This window comes from Octopus bimaculoides, chromosome 9 (assembly GCF_046866305.1).
Source record: "Octopus bimaculoides isolate indiv1 chromosome 9, ASM4686630v1, whole genome shotgun sequence".
Lineage (NCBI taxonomy): Eukaryota > Metazoa > Mollusca > Cephalopoda > Octopoda > Octopodidae > Octopus > Octopus bimaculoides.
In genome coordinates this window covers 60,743,824-60,750,186 of record NC_142936.1, presented here as the reverse complement: position 1 = coordinate 60,750,186, position 6,363 = coordinate 60,743,824, and the positions used below count along the sequence as shown (strand labels likewise).

General features: G+C 34.9%; 1 long non-coding RNA gene across 1 annotated transcript in view; it reads left to right on the top strand.

The window, feature by feature from the left end:
• LOC149134175 (uncharacterized) overlaps positions 1 to 4,174 on the top strand; it is a 12,361-nt gene extending 8,187 nt beyond the window's left edge. The window contains exon 2 of the long non-coding RNA XR_016243156.1: positions 1 to 4,174. This exon is cut by the window's left edge and continues 486 nt beyond it. This is a non-coding gene — a long non-coding RNA (uncharacterized LOC149134175).
• Positions 4,175 to 6,363: the final 2,189 nt, after the last annotated feature.

Here is a 6,363-nt window from a genome sequence, read left to right as displayed (position 1 = left end):
CAAATTTTGGCACAAGGCCAGCAATTGCGCAGAAGTGAGTAAGTCGATTAAATCGTCCCTTGTATTCAACTGGTGCTTATTTTATCGACCCAGAAAGGTATGACAGGCAAAGTCGATCTCGGCGGAATTTGAACTCAGACTGTAAAGACGGACGAAACGCCGATAAGTATTTTGCTCCGGTATGCTAACGATTCTTCCTGATCGCTACCTTCGGTAATTTAATATTAATAGAATATTCTGTTAAAGAAACCCCACCTCAAACTTCAGTCATTAGGAAATCGTTTCCTGCTCATGTTTTTCAAACATTAATTGCATCGATCTCGCCAAGACCGGTGAGGTCGATAAAATTTGCTGATGACTATGGAGACAACCCATTTGCAAGTACAGCAATGGTGTACCAAGAATAACAATGCAATTGATGCTGAAAGTGTTGTAGCACAGTCAACCTCACTATATTTCTATAACAGACTTAGCAAGAGTGAATTTTAATGTTAACTAACGGAGAGTTTAGCGATTAACTTATTGATTGATTGATTAATTATTGCCATTACTCGGTGGGCGTTGATTTGGGTCCTGGACTTCGCCTTGTTGTTCTCGCCTTATGAGAACAATACGACAATGAAACACTTATCACTGATTTAGTTCACACCAACAATAACACCAAGGATACTTGTGGCTTATTTATTTATTCATTTATATATTTATCCCGGTAATTACTGAAAGAAAGTTCCCTTGTAGGAATCCAATGATGCAATCCAATGTCTTATCGGTTGGACCACTGCCTCCGGAGTAACTCGACAAGCCGACTATTTTCTGATACTATCACATTAGTATTACTGCCATCATGACCTCCATGACCAAGACAACGATCACGACTACGACGGCTACCACGAGCACCACCTTTCTTTGGAAGATGATATTATCGAGATTGAGGATGATTTGTTCATTCTTCAGCCAAAAAGACAATGTGCTATAATAACATAATAGGTTCTTCTATTTGATGAGTTAAATAATTTCAGAATAGGTTTCTTTTCACTGACTACAAAAGCTGAATAGTTTAAGAGACTGGGAAATGAAAAATCGTACCGTTATGCTTTTCTGAAAGGTATTAGCAACATAAGAGAAGTTAAATGTGTATAATCAATAGAAGACGGACTATCGTCTGGATCGTTCTTTCACAATCAGCCGAACAAAAATCTAAATATTGGTTTCTTTTGACGAAGAACAAAAATAAGTTTTACAGGGAGATCGTTCAGCCAATTGAATCAGCATAATATGTTTCTAGAACTTAATATATAACTAATAGCTTTGTTAAATATATCTAAATGATTTTTTTCACTAGAGTATGGAACTAAATAAAACACAGAGCTAAGAATGACATGAATAATTTTATTAGACTCTTAGATTTAGCCCTGAAATCTGGTAATTACTTCGATTTCGTCTTTTTCTAAAACGGGAATGAGACAAAGCTGTCAGGCAGTTAGTCATGACATAATATACTTAACACTTGTAAAGATCTGATCGTTAGTTCGAGCTGTACTATCCAATACTTTTCTTACAGATATAATATTTTAGAATACCTCTAACTCAATCAAATCTCATAATTCAAAAATTTGAGATTAATGTTAACTGATTACTCTTAAAGGCCATCAGTTAGATCTGGTATTGTAAAGGTCTAGTAATCAGTCGGAGCCATCAGTTTCAAAAAGCTGCCAGTCAGTTAGAAATATCTCATTAAAAATATGGCAGCACACTAAAATATTTTCAAAGAGAATATCTTTGAATAGCTTGTGGGAAATAATGCCAAAAATAAATAAATAAATAAAATGATCGAACCATCAATAAAATATTATTGCAGATAAAATGTTAATATTTAAAAGTATTTTTATAAACAAAGAACAAATATTTCAATTCTGTCTAAAAGTATCAATCATATTTCGACTTTAAATGCTTTAAATATCGATTTCTAGCTGAAGCTAGAAATATTTAAAGAGTGGTATTGTCAATTGGTCAAACCAATATATGACTGGTATCTTTTTTTTTATCGATTCTGAAGGTTCGAATGTCAAAGCAAAAAAAGAAGTATAGAGAGAGAGAAGTAAAATCTGAAGAGCTTTTATTTTGGTAGATGCATCACAGTTTTTGGCATTCTACTGCCTTCCCTTTGAAATTTCGTTCAAGCTGTCATAAAATAACTTGTAGCAAATAATAAGTGCTGCGAAGCGAAAAACAGTAACATGGTTTCAATTCCATATTGAAGCTAATTCTTTTATTATCTAAAGTAGAACCATATTGCTTGATTAACTCTGAAGAGGACATAGTAGTCATACAATTTTATTACCCTTTTAAATAATTCGTTAGAGTCGACATAATTCAGTCAACAAGTAAGCGGATGCTTGCGAACGAAGGAGCTTGGCTTCTAGATTGAGGAATGACCCGTTTCATTTGGAAAAGTCTGTCTGGTCTGATGTATCCAGTTTTCTTAAGAATGACGTCTGAATAGTGTCATTAGCAGTGTGTGTCTTTGTTGAAATAACAGTGAAAAGATCATGCTTATACGGATGGAAGTATATTAGAAACAGTACCGAACTTGAACTAATTTCAATTTTATTTCATATTATCTGTATAACTTTTGACCTGTTGAGCAGAGTTGGGATGCATATTTCATGTCCAAACAATTTACTAAAAAGATAAAATGCTAAAACAAAATAAATCACGGCGTTTATAAATTTAGGGTTTGAAGAGGCATCTATTAAATATGTTAATATCGCTAGCGAGGTGGAGTAACAGAAATACCGGGATTTCGGACTAAACACCTTCAACTATTTAGTGTTGTTCTCTATATTCTGAATTCAAATCCTACGTAGGGCAATACTTTTCAACCTTCCTTTGCGATCGGAATAAATACGAGTCATGCAAAATTGTTGATTCATTCGGCTGCACATCTCCCAAAAAATGGTTGATGTCATGGTAAAGTTAGAATTTGTCTTTATTTAATTTAAAACGCGCAACAATAATTCCTCTCAATGAGCCGAAGTGGCAGCTCAGTTTCGATACTTGATTGGAATCAGTACACGTCACTTTCACTTAACCCTCATCTATCAGATTTCATATTTAAGTAAAATATCATCATGGCTTCCTTTAACCAAAATGCAAATAGGTCTTGTAGTTAAGAAGATCGCGATGCAAATATGTGGTACTGGGTTCGATATCATTGCACAATACCTTAGACAAGTATCTTCTACTTAAGTCTCAGGTCGGACAAAGTCTTGTGAATGCAGTTTGATGGATGAAGACTGTGACTGTGTAAGTCCATTGAGGAACTATTCATATCTTTCGGTGGTAGACTTAATTCAACGGTTATTTTAACACTACCCTCACGTCTTTTAACCCTCAAGCGTCTTTAGTCCATTTTGTTGCAAGTATTCTGGCCAAGTTTCCGTTTGACGCTAACTTACTTCCTCTTACTAGCTACTGAGATAGTCATGAACGCTGTCTGAGTAATCAATCTAAAAATATTGAATATCTTACATTGTTGCAGGAGAAGGGTAAAGTTAATTAAAAGAAAGCTATTCTAGAGGAACGAAACGTAATCTTGATTCCGGCAATGCTTGAGGTTAGTACTTAGAGAGAGATGACATTACCATTTGGTATGAGGACCGCTACTCTACTGTGTTTGCCACACTAAAAGCCTAGAGTAAATATTTACGTGGTTGCTAGACCTGCTAGAAAAGGCTGTCAAATTCCCCTCACACTACATCCTACATTTTGTAAAAGAATACTTTGATAATAGTTCTGGATGCATTATCTTAAACTAAGATGGACGGTCATGACTAGAAAGCTTTAATCATAGATCTACTCACGGTAAACATCGAGCAAAACAATAGTAACAGCGAAATGCCATATTGAACATTAAAATTGAAGAAGAAAAAAAAAAAGGAAAATGCTTTTAGGAATAACATTTTTTGAATAAATTTATTAGAATAACATTTTCTTTTGTCTGAGAATATTTTTTCTCATCATTTTTTTTTTGTGTTCTTCGTGACTAATAAACACTCATTTGTCGAATATTGACACTTAAGGTCAACTTCCATTTTTTAAAACTGATTTTTGATTCGCTTGTAATAATATTTAAAAAAAATTTACGTTGAATAAAAATGAAGTTAGTCTAGCAGGAATTGAAAATGAAAAAATTACGCATAAATGTATTTTTTAAAATTATATTTTATAAATAAAATATGAAGGTGCTTATTCAAATCGGTTGTCTATGAGTAATCAGTTCAGAAATATTTCTACGTCTTACTACGAGTTCTCACAATAAACATCAGTTTATCTCCACACCAGTAACCGCATTGCTGCTGAAATATAGTTGCAGTTGTATTACAACTTCTCAACTTCTCATCGAAATTCTGTTTGGATCTAAATCCAATTTTCTTTGGTGATCATATTAACTGTCATGGCGCTCCTTCATTTGCATATTGGCCAGAAATAAAATCCTTCTTTAATGGAAAATATATTCAGAAGCAATCTTCTAAACTAAAAGTCCATTTTTATTTCCAGATCACATTTGCACTTTTTATGGGGAAACCACCACCACCATCACCACCACACAAACAGCAGCGCAACCACCGCCACTACTGACACACAACCACCATCACCACTATCACCACCGCCACTATCACAACACAAACAACAATAAAATCACCACTTTACTGCTACACAATTAACACCACCACCACCACCACCAATGCTACCGCTGCTGTAGTCATCGTTAGCATCATCATCATCATCATCATCATCATCATCATCATCATCATCCTCATCACCATCACCATCACCACCACCATCATCATCATCATCATCATCATCATCATCATCATCATCATCATCAGCGGTAGTGTTAGTAGCAGTAAATGAAGTTTTCTTCACAAGTGTTCTGTTCTTTCGCTCCTTGCAACATTCTGACATCAATTTTCACGTTATTAAATGTAAATTCCAGGTTAACATTCCATGTAACTTTAAGTTTATCTACTTTCATTTTCTCCGCTGAAAATCTCACAAAATTGTATACTTTAAAGTATGATTCTTTAATGGCGAATGGAAAGGTTTCTGTCATTTAAATGAGAAATTCAATCCTTAGAATAACCTTGAATAACTTAAATTATACGAAAGGTAAATATATTCTTTAATCTTAGCATGAACAGATTTTATTTACTTTTCTTCATTAAACTAAGCGTTGTTTATTCTTTTTCAGTTATTGAACCATCAGTTTTGTTTAATGACATATTTATTATCTTACAAAATGTATACTTGTACGTGATTCCATTAAATGTTGGGGATTTTTAAGCAAATGATTTTATATTTTAGAATGAGTATTGTTTTCATCATAGGCGTGGTTATGTGGTAAGAAGTTTGCTTCACAATCACACTGTTTCAGGTTCAGTCTCACCGTGTGTCACCTTGGGCAAGTGTTTTCTACTACAGTCTCGGACCGACCAAGGCTTTGTGAGTGGATTTGGTAGACGGAAACTGAATGAAGTTCATCGTATAATATATATATATATATATATTGGGTTGTCCGGAAAGTTCGTGCCGATTTTTAAAGGAAAGAAAAAGGTCAATAAATACTTGCCATTACATTTTTAACCAACCAAATATGAACCATTTTGCTGCACAATGTGTCTCCATATTTCCTTTAACTTGAAAATACCCTTTTTTCAGAACTGAGGTGGTTTCATGGCAAAGAATTCATCAAGGTATCTTTTTACGTCATCGAAGGAACTGAAATTTTTACCATTAAGACTATTCTGCAGATACCTGAATAAGTGGAAATCCGAAGGAGCAATATCTGGTGAATATGGAGGGTGGGGTAACACATCTCAGCCGAACTGCAGCAGTTTTTGTCTGGTTCCCAAAGAAACGTGCGGTGCTGGAAAACAACACCCTTCCTGTTGGCCAATTCTGGACGATTGTCTGATAATTCTCACACATAAGCAGGTATCTCCCTTCGTGTATGGGTACATATTCTACTGTGCACCAGTCTGCCGGCCAATTTCCTCTCTCCAGAGATTTTACAGTAAAGGTTGTGGAATATTGTTACAGCGCTCTCTCCGGTACCCTTGATCAATTCAGTCGGCAGTACATCCAAACCGGGTGCTTTCCCGGATTTTAAAATTTCCAGAGCTCTTTCCACCTCACTTCTCAATGGTTCAGTTCCTTTCTCATACCCTAAATCCGTGTCAATTTTTTGGTGTACTCTAACCATCTTTGTTGTGGTGCTGTTAGGATTATTCCGTCTTTTGATTTATGTAAATCTACCAAATTATTGTATCTCTACAGCATGAACCTATTAGTAGTACTTTT